Source organism: Adiantum capillus-veneris, chromosome 15 (assembly GCF_014529385.1).
Source record: "Adiantum capillus-veneris isolate H3 chromosome 15, ASM1452938v2, whole genome shotgun sequence".
NCBI lineage: Eukaryota > Viridiplantae > Streptophyta > Polypodiopsida > Polypodiales > Pteridaceae > Adiantum > Adiantum capillus-veneris.
The window spans coordinates 11,908,220-11,928,777 of NC_140945.1; the positions used below are offsets into that span (position 1 = coordinate 11,908,220).

General features: G+C 48.6%; 1 protein-coding gene across 2 annotated transcripts in view; it reads left to right on the top strand.

Annotated features, from left to right (window-relative positions):
• Positions 1–20,558, top strand: part of BIO1 (adenosylmethionine-8-amino-7-oxononanoate transaminase) — a 120,247-nt gene that overhangs the window by 78,988 nt on the left and 20,701 nt on the right. The gene's annotated exons all lie outside the window — the stretch shown is intronic.

Consider the following 20,558-nt stretch of genomic DNA (forward strand, 5'->3'; position numbering starts at 1 on the left):
GGTTGCCACATCATCACTTGTCAGCGCAAATCACGAAAAGCCGTACTGTCTGTCTCGTCATCTGTTGTATAGTCTGCCATGTGATATGTCTGCGCAATTTCTGCCACGTCATCAACTGTGTGCGCGCGCGCACGGGTAGTACTGCCACATCAGCGTCCTCTGTCCTTGGGTAGTCATGCCACGTCATCATTTTGTGACATACCCCCCTCTTGAAAGAGTTGTAATCGCCCTCGATTACGCCTGCAAAACAGACAGAGGCCATAGACCAGTTCAGTAGATAGTGACTCTTATCGACGCACTAGACAAACATAAATCTAGCACTTGCACAAAGACGACTCAGTCAGTGCACATTCACATCATATCAATCACATAGAAATTGATTCCAGATCTAAGACCATGATTCCTAGCAACGTATTTAGCTATCACATCTAGATCCATCCCGGACCTCACTTACGTCGGATTAGCTAATTCTTATTGTGATCATGTCTATAGATTCTCAAGACCGAAATGCTATAGTCATTTCGTCTTTCAAACCTGCACTTTAATACAATCACATGAGTGAGCACAAAAATCGGATTCATTTTCGGGAATTCCCATTTCGAAGTACTTCTTTCATAAAGTCATCTAGCAACATACTGTCAGCCCATCGGTATCCTTGAAATCCAAAGGAAAATCAGTGACTTTATTCGATCCAGGTAATCTGTGACAATGGAGCGGAGTGACTCCCCTCTTGTGCAGTCCCGTCTGCACCAGATTCAACCCTGCTGATCCACAGGATGTCTCGGAATAGTCGAAGCTAAACTGAAAATCTCAAGGTAAAGTTCCAAATTTGAGGAGTATCTGCTAGGTCCTCCTCCATCCACTTCGCATTCAATACCGGATAGTTCTTGACTAAGAACCACCGTTCAATTTACCTTTCACTTTCCTTTCCTTGTGAGCCAGTATCTGTTCCCAAACGAGTATCTCCTCGCTCTCTTTTACTTCAGGTTGCTCCTCAGGCTCCCTGTCAATTGGCAACCTCACACATGTGAGTCTCTTGAAAGGTTTCAAGAGACTCACATGAAAGGCATTGTGAATCTTTCAAGTTTTTGGCAACTTCACTCTAAAGGATACATCACTTATCTTCTCTTGAATTTGGAAAAGGGCCATAGTACCACATTTTTAGCTTTGGAAAAAGCCGCTCCTTTCCCTTTCGTTTCCCAAGGCTTGCCTTCTTAAAACGTAAGAGCACCCAATGATCTTACTTCAACTTCAAGTTGTGTCTATGTCTATCTCCTGCCTTGTCTCGCCATGCTTGAGACTTCTCTAAAGCCTTGCGAACCTTGGCAAAGGCAGTGTCCAAATCTCTCGTATACTGATCAGCTTTTTTAAAAAAAAATCGCTCTGATACCACAGTAATAGGCTTGCACACTCCAGGCGTGAAATCAATAGCAACACACGAACAAAAACTTCAAAATCACTGAACTCTGAGAGAGAGAGAGAGAGAGAGAGAGAGAGAGAGAGAGAGAGAGAGAGATGGCTTGGCAGAGTTCCATGCTCAGAGGTATTGCCCTCAAAGTTTGGCGCCCCTTTCGGTATTTCTTTATTAGTAATCATTGCAAAGTACAACTCCCCAAGGACCTCTGCTCTCAGACTCTGCGTCTAGATGCTCTACAGAGTGAGGCCCCAAGGGCTTATTTATTCTTATAAGGGATTCCCTAAAAGCAGAGCCCCAAAAGCTTCTAACTCAAAAGCAAAAAGTCCCAAAAGCAACTGCTTCCAAAATCTGCCAAAAAAGTAGTCAACGCAATTTGCGGAAATCCGTACAGGTTGCCACGTGCCATTTACCGGGGAACGTCACCTTGTGGGCTGGGAATGCCGGAACAGCGTTTGGGAGCAGTTTCATGGCTTGGAATGGCCCAGAACGGCTAGACGTTCTGGACAGGCATTTGGTACGGGAACGGCCGGCCCGGAACCGCTGGGAATGGGCAGATTTTCAGATTTATGTGCTTTATCTTGTGAGGCTCCCCCTTATTAAATGCCCTTCCCCCCACCCCTTACCTTCACAATGCACACAAGCTTTCAAGGGACAAAGCACAAACTCTACCCTCTCGAGTCTCGAGTCTTGACTCTCAAGCTCTAGCCTCGTTAGTCTATACTCTAGACTCTAGAGTCGACAAGGATCTCTCTCTCTCTTCCCCTCTCTCTCAAGCTCTCTCCCTCTCTCTCTCTCAACTTTCAAGCTCTCTCTCTCTCTCTCTCTCTCTCTCTCTCTCTCCCTCTCCCCGTGCGTCCCTCACCCCCTCTCAAGCTCTCAAGTCTATACGACACACGTTGGCCATAGTAAGGTTGAATGGTCTTCAAATCAAGTTTTTTGTGAGTATTAGAGTCAAAGGACTCTGACACTACTATTATTCAGTCACACAAAGCTTAAAATTGGATTATGTGGGTGTTTTTATGCCTCCCGTTCCGGACCCCTCGCCGTCCCCCCGTTTCGCGGGGGATCCCGTCGCCGTTCCCCCGTTCTGCGTTCCGGATAACTATGACGTCAGCACCTTTCAGCGTAAATCGTGGAAGGTTGTACCATCAGCTACGTCATCTGCTGTACAATTTGCCACGTCACCTATCCATGCAATTTTTGCCACTTCATCAATTGTGTGTATGTTCGGGTAGTACCGCCACATCAACGTCCTCTGTCCACGGGTGGTCATGCCACGTCATCATTTTGCGACACCACCTCTATAGGAGAGGGCTACATTACAAAAAATGGGGAGGCTCTCCGAGTGATTAACACAAAATATGTACAATGAGAGCTAGGTCACGAGATGGGAGGAGCAAAAAGCCACATAGGTGGCCGGTAAACCATCTAGGCACACCCTGAACCATGGTGAAGAAAGGCCGTGGGCACCAAAGTTGCAAGAAAGCCTCTCGGTGGTTCCGCATGCGGTCGAAGCTGCCCTGAAGGCTCTCAAACTGACCCCTGAGTGTATGAATCAGCTCCAGCCAAAAGTTGTGAACAGTCTTTGCCAGTGGGTCAGCGCGAGCCTCGAAGATGCGAAAGCAACGGGCCCGCTAGATGAACCAGAGTGTGAGGCCACATATGAGATCCCAACACCACTCTGTCGCTGCACCACTCCTGGGGGATGAGCTCTGTGGCAAGCTGAGGTGTAGGTCGACCCCTCTGAATCACAGTCATCGTGCTGGTGGAAGCCAGCTCAAAGTGGAGTGCAGGGCCGGTGAGTGTGGACCAGGTTGTAGCACCCCAAGTGTACCGTCGAGCTGTGGAAAGGGCTGACATTTGCCGAAGAACCTGAAGCCAAACCTGCTGTTCCATGGGGCAGCCCACAAACAGTTACACTAGCTCTTTAAAGGATGGCCACAGATTGCACAGGTTGCCGAGAAGCCGCTATGTACCAACCAACTCCCAACATCTGTAGCCCTATGCGCAACCAGCCATTGAAACACGGTAGCTCTCCTTGGCTGCCTGCTATCGCACAACCGCTCCTAGAAGCCTGACAAGAACTCAGCTGTGAGGCCCTCTTCTTGCTAGTGAAGTGTTGCTACTTGGCGAACCTCGCTCCGTGCAGCGTGAATGTGTTTCCCTAAACCTGTGTATTGGAAAAAAGGAATCCGTGGGTGATCGGCTGAAGAGAAAGGATCCCGCCAGAACCACTCTCCTGGATCCCACTGCACTCGTGCCAAAGGACAACTCTCCCAAGCCCACAACTGCCAGTGTCTTGACTCGAGATCTGCTAGGTCAGGATCTATGACACAAGTCCTCCGATAGATGCCCACAACTCGGATCTTCTGAAAACAACACTCTGCAACACGTGATGCCTCTATTGAAACTCTATGAAGACGACCCTCTCCCTGCACCTCAAAGAACATGTGTGGTACTGACTTAGAGCAGGCACGAACTACAGTGAAGACCTCCAACCGTGTGAAGGGCCCCATCCATCTGGGAGCCGATGCCTCAAGAGGGGTATGCCACTCAACTGATATAGCCTCTGTAATATCCTTACACATGCTCTGCACCCCCCTCATGCCTCGTAACTATATGCTCTGAACCTCTTCAGAAAAGCCTGAAAACTGAAGCCAGTCACCGAGAGTGCATACTGGACCCTCTGCCATGGCACCCAAGAAACATGAGGCGTGCTACCAACCAAGTGGACTCTTTGTGTGCTAACCATGGGGTTCCAAACAAGAGGCGGTCTCAAGTGCTTCTCCATGCAAGTGGGCTGATGCTGTTCCAGGCCACTCCTCAACTACTCGCAGGACCTAAGAAGACTCACAACAAATCGGTCCTCGAGGCTCCTGCTTAGACCAATCCTGCACATCTCTGTAAAAATCCACCTGATGGAGGGGTTCCAAGGGCCGCCCGCATGAGGGACTCGGGCTCGAATCCGGTGTAGCAGTAGCTCCTTCTAGGTTTCGTCCCTTGGAAAAAGTCCTCTGACCACAAGCGTCGCAGGGAGGGCTTTGCTGTGCCATGCTAGATCGATGATCCCTAAGCCCCCTTGAGAACATGGTAAAGTGATGACTTGTGAGGACACTTTGGCCCGGGCTCACTAGGTGTCATGCCGTGACAACAAAAAATTCTTGATCAACCTCTCCAGCTAGCTGATGCAGGAACTCGAGAAGATCCAGCAAGATGTGATGTACCACATAGTAGCCAACAACACCAAGTTGACCACTACAACTCTGTCATTCAAAGAGAGCCGTGTCGAACTCCAATGGAGTAGTTTCCTCCTAATGGAAAGGAGGAGGGGAGTAATCTGTTGCTTTGGAGACAAATTTAAGCCGACGTGACAGCCTAGATAGCATATAGAAGTCCCTGGGGGAATCCACCTGAAGCCCTTACCCGGCTACCAATCAGGCGTAGGAGCAGTGCCAACCCCAGAAAGCCACTTTCTTCCTCCAGTTGATCAGTGCTCCTGACGCACAACAAAACACCTCAAGAGCAAGCCGACACTTGTGCAGATTGGCCTCATGGCCCTCAAGTACATGGTTGAGTCGTCAGCAAACTCAACGTCAAGCAACTCATCTACCCTAATAGGGATCTCTTGACGACACAAACCAACCTCTTGTGAAGTCATAAATGTACTCATCGCCTTAGCATAGAAGAGAAACAAGAAGGGGGTAAGAGGATAGCCGTGTCCAACCGAACGCGTGAGCATGAAGCGCTCCCCTCTTCCCCTTGCCAACAACACTTGACTGTGTGTGCATATCTGTAGAGAGATGGCACTCCTCTGATCCAAGTATCTAAGAACCCCATCCTGCGCAGACCCTCCAAGAAATCCCAATCAATTGTGTCGTGTGCCTTCTCAAAATCGAGAAGGAGAATCACAAGGTCCTCTCCTCGGAGGCATGCAAGGATTAAAGCCTTCCAAAAGGTGAAGATGTTGTCAAGGATACTGGGCTCCTTGACAAAAGTGTTTGGGTCCCATGTATAATGCTCTCAAGTAGCGGCTGAATTCTCAAACTTAGAGCCTTTGCTAAGATTTTGTAGGCTGAGTTGAGAATGGTGATAGGACGCCACTCCCAGATCTCATTCAAGGCGCCACCCTCCTTGGGGATAAGGTAAATCGAACCCTCACTCATGCAGTCAGGCATCTCTCCAGTGCATAGGATGTGGTGGTAAGCGCGACAAAAAGATCGTAACGAAGCAGCTCCCAGTTCTCCAAGAAAAAACTGGGAGTCAAACATCCGCCCTTGGGCAGCTGCCGTGGGGGAGTGCCGTGAGGGCCTCATGAAGCTCCTCCACCTGGAGAGGCATCTCAAGGGTCTGACGCATCTTCTCAGTAACTAGGCAAGGCATCTGTGCCGAAACCTGCTCTCTCCATGCATCTTGACGCTCTTACTGAGCCTCAACTGAAAGCAACTCTCGGCAAAAGTCGGTAGCAACTGCACGCATATGCTCAAGCTTTGTGGCAACTGACCCATCAGGTCTCCTCAACTGGCAAACAGTGGTGCGCGCATGACATGGATCCACAGTCTCAAAGAACTCACCAGTAAGTCTTGTCTCCCACCTGGGTCCACAAAGAGGCGTGCCGACAAAAAGCAAACTCAGGGCGTTTCTCCTCAATGGTAATCAGCTCCTGTCGAGCCTATTGCATATGCTCTGTCACAAAGTGATGACGTGGTTGTCCGAGAGTTGAAACCCTAATTCTGGAAACCCTAGCCCTAAAACTTGCAAACCCTAAAATCTGCTAGAAACCTTAAAAACCGTAGAAACCCTAACCCTAACCCTAACCCTAACCCTAACCCTAAAAGGGCAACATGGAAATCCCGTAAAATGCGCAAGCATGCTGACGTGGCACCGTACGGCAAGGCCCGGAAAGACCGGCGGAAATTGCGCTGATTTGTTGATGCTTTTTTCTACGCAAAAAGAGAGAGAGAGAATCTTTTCGCTTTAAAAAGTTTGACAAGCTCAAGAGAGCTTGGGAGAGAGAAAGAGCCTTTGCTTTATTTTTAGGCTTTTGGATTTTGAGCTTTTTGGGCTTTGATTTTGGCATCCCTTGTAAACAAAATAAATATTTCGATTGGGCTCCCACTCTGCAGAGCATTTGGACTTTGAGTCTGAGAGTGAGACCCAACCACTCTTGTAACTTTGAACACTGATTAATATAAAAAGAAATACCGAAAGGGGCGCTAGTCTTTGGGGCCAATATCTCTAGGCACGGAACTCCGCCGGGCAACTGTGAACTGTTTTGAAGTGGTTATTTGGTGCTGTCGCCATTGATTCTTGACTTGGAGTGTCCAAGTCTGTTACAGTGGTATGAGAGTACGGCGATTTCTCTTCTACGGGAAATCCGATCCCAATTTTTTTTTTCCGCGGCACCTATGGCTTCACCCAAGGATCAGTCGACTCCCTCTGCATCCAGAGATGCGGGAAGGGATCACAACGAAGATTTCGGCAGAGAGTATGGCCCGCCTCGGCCTACTCAGGCGAAGCAACGGGAGATGAAGCGTTGTCAATTGATCGGCGATGCAACAAAGATGATGCTCAGTTTTGCGAAGGACCCAAAATTGGCAAAATATATGAGCGAGACTTCTTTTTAGGAAGTGCACGAGCAGTGGTTGGCAGAAAACCACAACACCACCCCTGACACCCGCTCTCAAGAAACCTTCTGCTCACAAGAGATATTTAGAGAAGGAATTAGAAGAGGTGGTTGATGCACGGATTGCTCAGCTTTTTGACGCGCAGAACAAAGCTAAAAAGCACGGCAAAAAGCAAAAGAAAGGCACTGACTTCTCGGGTTATTTGAGTCGTTAGTCGACATTTGATAAGGCAAAGGAACAGAAGAAGCGTGTTTGATTTGAAGGGGTACCCAGTTCTTCTTCTTCTTCTGACAGTTCTTCTAGCTCTTCAGATTCAAGCAAAGAAGACAGAAAAGGCAAAAAGCCAAGCAAGAAACAACGCTTCAGAAAGGGCAAGAAAAAGGCAAAGAAGTCTAAATCTCGCCCAGTGAGTGACAGTTCTACAGAGGACTCGTCTACAGACAATTCAGACTCTGATGACGGCAACTTTTATGCGAACAAGAAGAATTTTTATAAAGCCAACCAGTATGACTTTTTGGAAGATAAAAGCAAGAAAGTCCGAGAGTTTAAGGAAGGTGGACAGTCGATCAAATTTGACACTTTTTCAAGATATAAAGATGCTTCGAAGGCTTTGTCTTTTATACAGCACTTTGACATCGCTTTCGTGGGAGGACGCTACTTTGAGCACTCCAAGATTCGGAGAGCTGCCTCTTATTTTAAGGGGAATGCTCGAACTTGGTGGTCCACGCTTCTTTTAAACAAGATGTGCCAGTTAAATGGCTGAAATTTAAGAAGCTTTTTATTTCTTCTTGGCTAACTCAAGAGTATGAACGCGATATACGAGCTGCTTGGAACCATCTTCGGATGACCAAGAGAGATACAGTGCATGCTTATTGCGAGAGATTCTGGAGCTCTTTTCTACCGGCCTCTTCATTCAAGAAGATCTCGTTCAGAGAACAGATTGAGCGGTTTACCTTGTGTCTACCTACAGAGATCTGAGATCACTGCTTGGAACAGAAGTTAGCTTCTATTCAGGAGTTGATGAGTCATGCGAAACGGGGCTTTGCCATTCACTCTGGCAGTCTGACCTACCCCACCGATGAGGTCATGACACAACGAGCCGAACAGACGTCAGCGAATGAAAGTAGAAAGAGAAAGAGCAACCCAGAAAAGAAGGATGCACGACCCAAGCTTACTCCTCAGGAGAGAGCTCGCTTCATCAGGGAGGGGAAGTGCTTTGGATGCGGGGAACATGGACATATTTCCGCGAAGTGCCCTAAAAAGGCACAGAACGAACATAATGACAAGGACGATGAAAGGCCTGAGAGTTTTCTAGAGCAGCCAAGGAACATGGAAGAAAAGGCAAGATGAAAACAGGAATGGTTCCAGATTGTGTGCGGAGCGATCCCAACACCATGGACGAGAGTACAGAACTTTGCCGAGCTTGGGACAAAGTGAAAGACCAAGAGGCCCTGATCTTCTTTGATGGAGGAGCCAAGGCCAACTTCATTTCACCATAATTGGCGGCGCTGCTCGAGATCACTCCCGATCGGATGGGACCACTTGCGGAGGCTGTTCTAGCGGCACCCGGCAGGGACGTAGCCATTACACCTGTCATTGGCAAACTTCGGTTGCATTGTCAGGGGTATTTGGGGCAGGAGGACTTTTTCATAATGCCTTTGGAAGGTTGTGATGTTCTGTTAGGGATTCCCTGGTACCACAAGAACAACGCCGTGGTCGATTATCGGGTGAGGAAAGCGACATTGACTACAGAGAAGGGCAGAACCATTGTACTTGACATTAAACTGAAGGGCGAGTCTGTCCCTATTGTATCGGCTACGGCTATTTCTAAATTAATGAAATCAAGTCTATTTGTTTACTCGATCTTTATGAAAGAACTGAGTGATAAGGATAGGACAAATATGTCTAAACTTGATAAAGAACGCCAAGATTTTCTCCACCCTCACGCCGATTGCTTCTCAGAGGGCCTACCAGGCGAGTTACCACCTGCTCGTCCTGAAGATCATACCATTGATCTGATACCTGAAAGCACACCACCGAACTGGCCACCTTACCGTGTGAGCCGAGCCCAGAATGAAGAGATTATGAGCCAAGTTCTTGGAAAAGGGTCTTGTCTAGCCTAGTACTTCACCATATTGCTCTCCTGTGTTGTTGGTTTTGAAGAAAGACGGATCTTGGAGAATGTGCATCGATTACAGAGCTCTCAAAAAAATCACCATCAAGAACAGATTTCCGATTCCTAGGATTGATGATCTACTCGACAGTTTACAGGGATCCTCATGCTTTAGCAAGATTGATTTGAAGAGTGGATATCATCAAATCAGAATCGTGCCGGGAGACGCCTACAAGACAGCTTTTTAGACGACTTTTGGGTTATTTGAGTTTTTGTTGATGCCTTTTGGCTTAACCAATGCTCCTGCGACATTTAACTGATTATGGACATGATTTTTAGAGAGTTCCGGGTATTTGTTGGCACTTTCTTTGACGATATCATTGTTTTCTCCAAGAATGAGGCAGAACACAAAGATCATCTGCTTCAGGTCTATGAGGCATTACGAGATCACAAGTTAGTGATTAATGCAAAGAAAAGTGAAATTTTCCTACCAGAGATACACTTTTTGGGACACATTGTCTCAGCACTGGGAGCGCAAATGAATCCGGCCAAGATAGAGACTATCCATGATTGGCCCGATTTGAAGAATGTCCATGAAGTCAGAAGCTTCTTGGGACTGTGTTCGTACTAGAGTCGGTTCATTCGAAAGTTTGCAGAGGTTGCTTCCCCTTTGCATATTTTGACACAGAAAGGAGTCCCTTTCTCGTGGGGACCCACAGAGGTGATTGCCTTTCAGACATTGAAAGAGAAATTGACTACAGGACCAGTTTTGACTTTGCCGGACTTGTAGAAGTCATTTGAAGTATATTGTGATGCTTGTGGTCCTAGTCTAGGTGCGGTCTTAATGCAGGAAGGCCATGTCATTGCTTACGAGAGCCGATTGTTCTCAACACCGGAAATGACAGCACTGATTTTTGAGAAAGAGCTTTTGGCGGTTATCCATGCTCTTACTTAGGGAGGGCATTACCTACTCGGAGCGGATTTTACTGTCTTTACAGACCATTAGAGTTTGCGCTACTTCTTGTCACAGAAGCAGATTTTGGAAAAGCAGATGCGGTGGGCGAACATCTTGTCACAGTTTCACTTCCAGATTGTCCATGTGCAGGTACAGAAGAATGTGGTGGCAGATGCTTTGTCTCGAAAGCCGTTGGTTCTGGCTATTTCCGCGATACATCATAGGAGCTTCGAGGATATGGTCGACCAGTATGCCACAGATACAAATTTTGCAAACGTTTTCACATGGATACGGGATGGGGAGACAATAGCAGGATATCCCATTTGGGATGGCTACTTGATGAGAAAAACCATGTTGTGCGTTACACAGCCGTTGAGGGAAAAGGTTATGACTGAATGCCAGTGTCCACCTTTGACGGGTCACCGCGGCATTGCTACCACCATGAAAGGGGTAGAGAAATCCTTTTTTTTTTCCGAGAAAAATATATTTCTATTAGTTACTGAAATTGCCCATAGGGCTACAACCACCTCTTCAAGAGAGGGCTCGAACAACCATGATGGGAGACTCTCCCAATGAAAAAACCAGCATATGTACAATGGGGCTAAATCAAGAAATGGGGGGAGGGAAAAGCCACACAGATGGTCGGTAGTGCCATCGGAGTACACCCTGGACCATGGTGTAAACAGGCCCAAGACGCCAGAGTCAAAGGAAAGCCCGTCTGCGCTCCCGCATGCAGTTGGAGCTGCCCTGTAGTCCCTCAATATGTCCTTTGAGAGTATGGATCAGCTCTAGCCAAAAATTGCGAACAGTCTCTGTTGGTGGCACATGGCAAAAGATGCGGAAGCAACGGGCCCGCCAGATGAACGAGAGTGTCGGGCCACTGATGAGCTCCCAACACTCCTCTCTCTCACTGCACCACTCCTGTGGAGTAAGCTCTGTAGCAGGCTGGAGTGTAGGTTGCCCCTCCTGCATCACTATCATCCTGCTGGTGTAAAATAGCTCAAACTGAAGTGCCGGGCCCGTAAGGGTGGACCAAGCCGTTGCTCCCCAAGTGTGCTGTCGAGCCGTGGAGAGAGCATGCATCAGGCGAAGAACTCGTAGCCACACCTGCTGGGCCGAGGGACAATCCCAAAGACAGTGATGCTGACTCTCCACAAGATGGGTCACAAGCTGTACAGACGGCCGAGAGATCACTATGCACTAGCCAGCTCCCAACTGCTGTAGCTCTGTGTGCGACCAGCCACTGAAACAAGGTCACTCGCCTCGGCTGTATGGAGTCCCACAACCTCTCCCAGAAGGCTGCCAAGAACTCAGCTGTGAGACCCTCCTCCTGCCAATGAGGTGCTGCAGCGGGGCGGGCCTCTCTCTGTGCTTCTAGTATATGACGTCCCAGTCGAACAGTGTAGTGAAAGAACGGGACACCTGGGTGGTCTGCAAAACAGAAAGGGTCCCTCCAGAGTCACTCACCAGGATCCCACTGTACTCGTGTCAGTGGACAGCACTCCCAAGCCCACAGCCTCCAGTGTCCAGTCTCAAGAGCTGCTGGGTCAGGATCTATGACACAAGTCCTCCCACAGATGCGCACTACTCGGATCCTCTGAAAACAGCACTTTGCCACCTACAGGGCCTCTACTGCACCTCGCTGTAGGCGTCCCCCACCTCGAAGCTCGAAAAAAGGGATGCAACAGTCTCTAAGCAGGCCTTGACCGAGATGAGAACCTCCAGTCGTGTGAAGGCTCCCATCCACCTGGGTGCTACTGGCACAAGAGGCGTGAACCACTCAGCTGGAACTGCCTTTCAGATGTCCTGGCACATGCTCTGCACCCCTCTCATGCCCTGTAGGTGGAAACCTTGCACCTTGTCACGTGACACATCCAACCCTATGTGTCCGTGGACAAGCTACATCATGATCAGGGTTCAGTAAGTCCAGTCAAGTCTAGATTAGCAGTGATCTGGCACTTTTGTGAGTCTATTCGTAGACCCTGCATGCCCAGTCACTGAGTGTAGATGCATATCCTCTGGTTGCACATAGCATGATCATCAGTATTCCCTTCAGAGTCCATCAGATTCAGTCAGGGGAATTTTCGAGTGCATTTAACCTATTTTCCCTATTTTTGGTATTTTCACTTATTATTTTTAAGTGACTTTCCAACAAAAGTAGGCAGGGCAATTTTGCTAAGTTAATATATAAGCAAACCCAAGTTAGCACTCTCTGGCAGAAGAGTCAGCAGGAGCTTCCCGCTCAACAGGCAACTTCTCAACAGTACACCCTCAAGCACCCCTAGCGTTTCCTAGCGCTAGGCCAATTTACCCAGTTCCTTGGCGTTTTTCGCCTTGCATGGTCGCCAGCCGCCCCCAGTCCCTAGCGTTTGTGGATGCTCTTCATCGCCAGCACTTCCACCTGCATAGTGTTTTCACTAACGCTAGGAACAGCATAAGTATCAGCGTTTTTGGATTTCCGGCCCAGATCAGCCTAGCGATTTTGGCTAGTAGCAAGAATGCATCAGCGTTTTTGTTTTGCAGCCCATCTGTAGCAGAATACACAGCGTTTTCAGCCTATGGTACAGTAGCAGATTCAGCCCCCATTGTTTGCAGAAGTTCCCCCATTTTCAGCCCATGAAAACACAGCCAAAACAGTCATTTTCAGCCACCGAAACAGTCCCGAAATTCAGCAGTTAGAAGATCTCAGATTTCAGCCATCAAGTCATCGTCGTCATCACCATTGTCGTCATCGGCATAGTCCAAGTTGCATCAGTCCATTGCATACGCATTGTACCACTTTGTGCAATCAAAAGTAGACCACTCTCGCCGACGAGAGTGGGGCCTTCGGAGGAGGGTTTTACAACGTCTCTGGTGTCGTATCTCTCTTCTCTCTCTCTTTCTCTCAGTTTCATACACTTGCGCGCACAGTGTCCATTCACTTTGTTTGTGATCATAGCACTTTTCACTACACGTAACATTGGAATCAGAGCTTGTTCTGTATCACTCAAGGGACGAACCACAAGAACCACAAGAATTTTTTTGCTTGTTGAGGTCGCACGAACCCAAGTTCGCTTGGGCGTGTCGATTCCTAATCGTGTTTGGTTGAAGAGTGACAGGAATCCCAAGAAAGAAGGGCTTGTTCAACCTCCCCTTGTGTCTCTTTTCACTCATTGAGAGCGGACCGTGCACTTAGCGGCCGGCCAATCGACGTTAGGTGGGAAAAAGCAGCCTTGGTGTGAGCGCAAGGCCGCCAAGGGGTGCGCCCGCAGAAAAGAGTAGAACTCGGGTTAAGAGAAGATCCTTCTCCAACGCGATTTGCAAGCGAAAGCAAACCTCAAGAACCTCAAGATCCTCAAGAACCCAAGAACCAAGACCCTCATGAACCGAAGTTCCTCGTGAACTTAAGAAGCAAAGATCATAGTGCATGGTCGTCACCCGAAGCGGAATGGATACTTCGCATACAGGTGATGAGCATGAGAGAGGCGGCGAAGATTTTTCCCCACTAGGAGACTTTTTCGACCCTCCCCCTTCGCCATCTACGCCACAAGTTGCACTCACTCCTATGGAGATCATGGTCAAGTCGATGTTGGACATGATGGCACAACAAGAAACGAATCGGGTTTCATTGGCATAACTCGTAAGCAAAGCAGAAGAACAAGCAGCAATGGACCGTGCACAAGAAGCCAAGGACCGCGAGCGCGACGAAAGAAACGCCAGCCCTTCCGCACAACAGGAAGACAAGCGCCTTGCTTTAGAACGCGAGCGCGACGCAAGAAAAGAACTAAGGAGGGAGGAAGCGGCAGCAAGAGCTGCGGCCTTGGAAGCCGAGCGTGAAGCTCGAAGGGAGCTACTCACTCAAGAATTGCTTGCCCAAGTCCTAGCCTTGAAGGCTGAACCACCCAAAGATCGTGGGAGTTCTTCGAGTGGTGCAAGCCACGATGCGGATTTCAACCATCCAGTAACCGAAAAGTTGACTTTCAGTAAGTCTGACGGTAAGATGGATGCTACGGTTATTCATTCTTGGTTGCATCAATTTAATGCTTATGTTGCGACAACTAAGAAGACAGGAAATAACAAAGTTTTGACGGCAGCTATGTACCTTGCCGGTGATGCCATCAATTGGTACCACACATGGCAAGAGGCACAGCTAGCCATGCACCTAGAGGCAGCTGACAGAGTCACGCCCGTTTCTTTCGATTGGGCTGATTTCCAAGACAAGCTCAAGGCGCGGTTTATGCCACCTCAGTACCTCGCACGGTTGAAGGACGATTGGCGCTCTCTCAAGAAAAATGGTATGCCAGTTATGTCTTTTTCTAATCGTGTTTTGCAGCTAGGCATTGAATTACGGAAATCAGATGATGAGCGCAAAGAGGCTTTTGTCTTTGGATTGGACGAGTATATCAAGTACGATGTCGAGGTACTCGATCCAATCGATCTCAACAAGGCGGTAGCAATTGCTCTCGCACAGGAGATGAAGCACAACAAGGGAAAGCCTAAGGAGAACAAGACTTCCACAAGTACCTCGTAGACTTCTCAGAATCCTCAGAACGGTAAGAATGGTAAGAATGATAACTCTTGTAACCAATCTTCCAACAGTCTCTCATTAAAGAATTCTTCCAATGAATCTAAGGGTAAGGCTAACACAATTGCTAAACCAAAGCTTACTCCAGATGAAAAGGTAGCACAAAGAATTGTAGGAGGATACATCACGTCGGAAGAACAAAGCACTTATTCTAAGGAAGGTCGTTGTTTTCATTGTCACATTAAGGGTCACATAAAAAGAACATGTCGTAAGGTTGAGTCGAATGAATCTAAAGAATCCACAACACCCACTTCCTGTGTCAATGCAATGAATGATAACACGAGTGTGCCCCAAGTTTCTCTGGACCCTCCCATTGATGATTCTCTCATTAAATGTTATGGTCGTACGTCGGGGCACCGTTTTGTCATATTGTTTGACCCAAGTAGTATGCATAATGTGATCAGTTCCTCTCTTGTTGAGAGAGCCCGTCTTGAAGTTAGTCCGAGATCTCCTATCGAGGTCTCTTGCTTTTGTCCCGGTATGGACGCTCTCATCACGGAGGAGTGCCTTGATGTGTTGTTTGCAATTCAACAGACTGCCTTCACTAGAAGATTTGTTGTTTCTCCTCTCTCAGGATGTGATGATTTTGGGCATTCGATGGTTTCGTGATAATGAGGCTCTCATGAAATTTGCTGCTAACACTATAACTCTCAATGCCGACAGTGATTCGCCTATTGTCATTCATGGAGAGGACATTGCTCATTCTCCATCTCTCATTGCTAATACGTAGGACAAGGTTGAAACGATTCGGGAGCAGGAGACTCTCTCAGTCTCTTTTTCTCCACAGCATGACACACAGGATTTGCATGATTATGAGAAGCATGATGATTGGAAGGATAATGATTTGCATGATGATTTGGATGATAATGACAAGCATGATGCTTTGCATGATCGAGATGTGATATCTCACAAGCATGATGAGTTGCATGAAGATGATGTGATTGTTCACAAGGATGATGTGTTAGTGGATGCTTTTCCTAGCGAAGCTAACCTCGTTGTAGATTCAATCAATCATGAAGATCCGATCTTGGCTTTCGAGTCGAGGTCCAAAGAACCCCCACAGGAGGATTCGCTCATTCAGGACGAACCGATCTTGGCTCTCGAGCCTTGGTCCAAAGAACCCTCACAGGGAGTTTTATGTGTTCGCATGATTAGTACGCACGCATTGCACCAGTGTTTCGTTCGTGATCGTTTCCTGTATTTTAGTCAACATCTTTATGTGATCCCTTTTCCTATGCAAGACATATTGTATGTTGAGCACGTTTCTCTCATGAATGAGCACGAATGTAAGCGGATTTTTCATGAAAAGCTGAAAAGTATGTATGTAAGGAAGTCACATTCCATGTCTCTTCTTTGGCATGACACATTCGTAGAACGAGCACATGAAAGTATGAGCACCAAGCATGGGAATTTCCGTTGTGAATTGCCACAATCGATTGCTCTAGATCAAAAGAGAGATTCGGTCTCATTGTTTGCATGTGTTTGATGAACGGGTTGTCACTCCGTCTCTATGTTCATCTACATTGCATAGACAGTCTTTCGCGAAGGCAAGATTTTTTCCACTCACTTTAGATGGAATAGGTATGTTCATGGTTTTGTGTTGGAAGTGGTTTCAAGATTTTTCAGCCATGGAGATTCTTGAAGATGGAAGAAGCAGGTCTCTAGACGAAGTTGAAGCATCCAAGGAGCCACAGAAGACTTTGTGTCGCTTTCGGCGCGGCCCAAAGAAGCAAGCGTTGCAGACCTTTATGAAGTTCAAGTACCGCACGACCCACACATCAAAAGTAGACCACTCTCGCCGACGAGTGGGGCCTTCGGAGGAGGGTTTTACAATGTCTCTGGTGTCGTATCTCTCTTCTCTCTCTTTCTCTCAGTTTCATACACTTGCACGCACAGTGTCCATTTACTTTGTTCGTGATCATAGCACTTTCCACGAAGAACGGAAGGCTCTCCCTTCCATAAGAACTAAAAGGAACCTTGAGCACAGTTCGGAGCACTCATCTTGAGCAAAGCGCAAACAATCATTCCGCTGCATCTAACACACCTCCTCTGACAAGCCTGTGAACTCTAACCAGTCAGCTAAAGAGCGCGCTGGACCCGTTGCCATGGGACCCCAGGAAACATGAGGTTGACTACCAACCAAGTGGCCTCTCTGAGTGCTAACCATGGGATTCCAGACAAGGGGCTGCTGTAGGCGCTCCTCCTTGCAAGTAGGCTGTCTCTGCTCCAGGCCTCACCGCAAGAGCTCCCAGGATCGAAGCAAACTCCCAGCAAAGCGGTCCTCTAGTCTCCTGCTCAAACCAACTTTGCGCATCTGTGTGAAGATCCATCTAGTCGAAGGTTGCCAGGGGGCCTCCTGCCTAAGGCACCCTAGCACGAAGCCGCTGTTGCAAGAACTCCTTCGAGGGCTCCTCACCTGGAAGAAGTCCTCTGACGATGAACTTCCCAAGAAGGGCTCTGCTCTGTTGTGCTGGGTCAATGATCCTCAGCCCTCCCTGTGAACAAAAAAGAGTGATGACCTGCCAAGCCACTTTGGCTCGGGCTATCTGAGTGTCATGTCTTGACCAAAGGAAGTTCCTGATCAGCCTCTCTACCTGGCTGATACAAGAACTCGAGAAGATCCAGCAAGAAGTGATGTACCACATAGTCGCCAACAACACCTGGTTGGCCACTACTACTCTGCCAGCCAAAGAAAGTCGTGCTGAGCTCCAATGTAACAACTTCCTCCTAATAGACGGGAGAAGGGGAGCGATCTGTTGCTCGGGAGACAAGTCCAAACCAACCTGACAGCCCAAGTACCGAACTGCAGTCCCTGGGAGAATCCACCTAAAACCCTCTCTTGGCATCCATTCGGGCACAGGAGCACTACCAACCGAGACAGCCACTGTCTTTCTCCAGTTGATCAGTGCGTCCGATGCACAACAGAAGGTCTCCAGAGCTTGCTAACACCTGTGAAGGTTGGGCTCCTTGCCATCTAGGTACAAGGCTGAGTCGTCGGCAAACTCAGCGTCCAGTAGCTCATCTCCCCGAATAGGGAGTGCTAAGCCCCGTAGACCAACCTGCTGCGACACCAAAAACTTGCGCATCGCCTCCGTATAGAATAGAAAGAGGAAGGGGGCTAGAGGACAGCCCTGTCTGACCGAACGTGTGAGCATGAAGCCATCACCTCTACCTCCTGCCAAAAGTACCTGACTGTGAGCCTGTTTGTACAAAGCTGACACCCCTCTAATCCAAGCATCTGAGAAGCCCATCCTGCGGAGAGTGCCCTCTAGAAAATCCCAGTCAACTCTGTCGTATGCCTTCTCAAAATTGAGAAGAAGAATCACTAGGTCCTCACCACGGAGCCGTGCTAGGGCAGAAGCCTCCCAAAAAGTAAAGATGTTGTCAAGGATACTGCGTTCCTTGACAAAACTTGTTTGAGCCTTGACAAGACTTTGTAGGTTGAGTTGAGGATGGTGATGGGGCGCCAGTGTCGAATCTCATCCAAGGAGCCACCCTCCTTGGGAATGAGGTAGATCAGGCCCTCACTCATGGTGTCAGGCATCACTCCTGTGTGCAAAATGTACTGAAAAGCACTACAGAGATCTGGGCCAAGCAGGTCCCAGTACTCCAAGAAAAAAATGGGAGTCATCCCATCCTTACCTGGACAACTACCACGGGGGAGGGCCCTAAGAGCCGTGTGCAGCTCCTCAAGCTGAAGTGGCAGCTCAAGCCTTTGACGCATGTCCTCAGTCACAAGACAAGGTATCTGTGCCCAAACCTGCTCCCTGCATGCATCCTGACGCTTTGACTGGGACTCTGCAGACATTAACTCATGGTAAAAGTCATTAGCAACTGCACGCATATCCTCGGACTTAGAAGCAATTGACCCGTCGGGCCTCCTCAACTGACTGACCTTGGCATGCGAATGCCGAGGTCCCATTGCCTCAAAGAAAGCACTAGTCACTCTGTCGCCCACCCGGGTCCACTGAGATGCCTGTCGATGGAAAGCAAACCTACGTCGCCTCTCCTCTGTGCTAACAAGCTCCTGTCGAGCCTGCTGTAGCTGCTCCCTCAACCAATGATTGTCTAGATGCTGCTCCTGCATCCTCCGTAAGGAAGCAATGCCTCGTCTGAGACGCTACTTCTCCTCTCTCGTTGCAGCTCGGCGAGCCAGAGACTCCTGGAGAAAGAAACGGCTAATCTGAGCTAGGCCTGAGGCCACTCTGTCAGTAGGAGAATCCTGCCTGTCCAAGCTCTCTGTCCAGAGAGTCTCTACCTGCTCTCTGAGTGCTGAGTCCAACAAGACCCTCTCTGGGATGCGAAGCATCGTGCTCCCACTCCTCTGCCTGTCTACCACTGTGAGGATCACTGGTGCATGATCCGAGAAGAAAGTCCCTGCCAGAATGCCCACTGTCCCTCCCAAGTCACTGAAATGGTCACTAGTACAGAAGCGATCTATTCGCGATAGATTCACTCCTTCCACTCTGCGGTCCGAATGAGAGAAGGCAAGGCTGTATGGGGGCCTCACAAAACGAGAGTGCTGCCAAACATCCGAGACCGTCAGAGTCATACAAAACCTCTCCCAAGCTGCCAGCTCAACTCCATCCACAGTAGCATGGCTACCACCAATCCTGTCAGAAGGGTGCTCCAACATGTTGAACTCCCCTCCTATGCACCAGTGTTCTGCCTGCGGCAGAGACTCAACTATCTGTGACCAAAACTCTGCTCGAGCACTCGCCACGTTCGGCACATAGATGTTCAGGAAGCCCACTAGGCAACCCTGAACCTGCATAGTAATCCATTGAGCCCTGCGTGGCACGATAATCCTTCTGCCCACAATAGCCTGCTGTAAAGAGTCCGCAATAGTCATACATACCCCACCTTGGATGCCTCCTGGTCCAAAAGCAGTTGACCAAAAAGTATCATATCGTCCACGCAAGAGCTGACCACAACGTCTAATGCGGCTCTGAGTCAGATGGTACTCTTGATGCATAAGGAGATCAATCTCTCCTCCCACAAGGCAGCGCTGAAGCTCCTGACGCAGTCGGCCCCGTTGACGCTGAAACTAGGGCCCACCTAGTCCCTGCACCTTCCATGAGACGATCCTCATGGGGAGCGAGAGAGAAGAGATGCTGCCGCAGCAGCTAGACGGGCTATCTTCGAGGCTGGCTTGGATGGGGAGTAATCCGCATTCGAGCGTCCTCTAGATAGGCGTGACTACAACAAGTGCCTGGCCCAAGCCCAAGCCCAAGCAGAGCGAGCCGTACGTAAAGCAACCTCCTCCGTCCAGGAGTCCTCATGAATGTATACATAGGATGGTAAGCACTGTAAAGAAGTAAACCACATTGTGTCTACATCCTGCTGAATCTGGAGGTGTCATCGCAAACTTGGCCAATGGCCACAAAGTCTGAAGCATGTCTGTAACTCCTAGTTCTCCCATGTGGTGAGAGAACTCTAGGACCTGTGTGTGCAACCATCCCAACACTGAGACTGGATCTAGATGCGATTGCTAGCTACATTGCCGATAAATCATAGTCTAAGATCCGAATGAATGTTGAGTGTTATGTGATGTCTTGTGATGTCGTCTGATGTGACTGTCGATTGGTACATGTGCTAGGTGTGTGTTCCTAGTACGTAAGTACTAACATTCAGTGTCTGCTAAGACGGTTTATGGCCTCTGTCTGTTTTGCAGGCGTAATCGAGGGCGATTACATTGCTTTCAAGAGGGGGGTATGTCACAAAGTGATGATGTGGCTGCCCGAGAGCTGAAACCCTAATTCTGGAAACCCTAACCCTAAAACGTGCAAACCCTAAAATCTGCCAAAAATTCTAAAAACCGCATAAACCCTAACCCTAACCCTAACCCTAAAAGGGCAGCAGGGAAATCCCGTAAAATGCGCAAA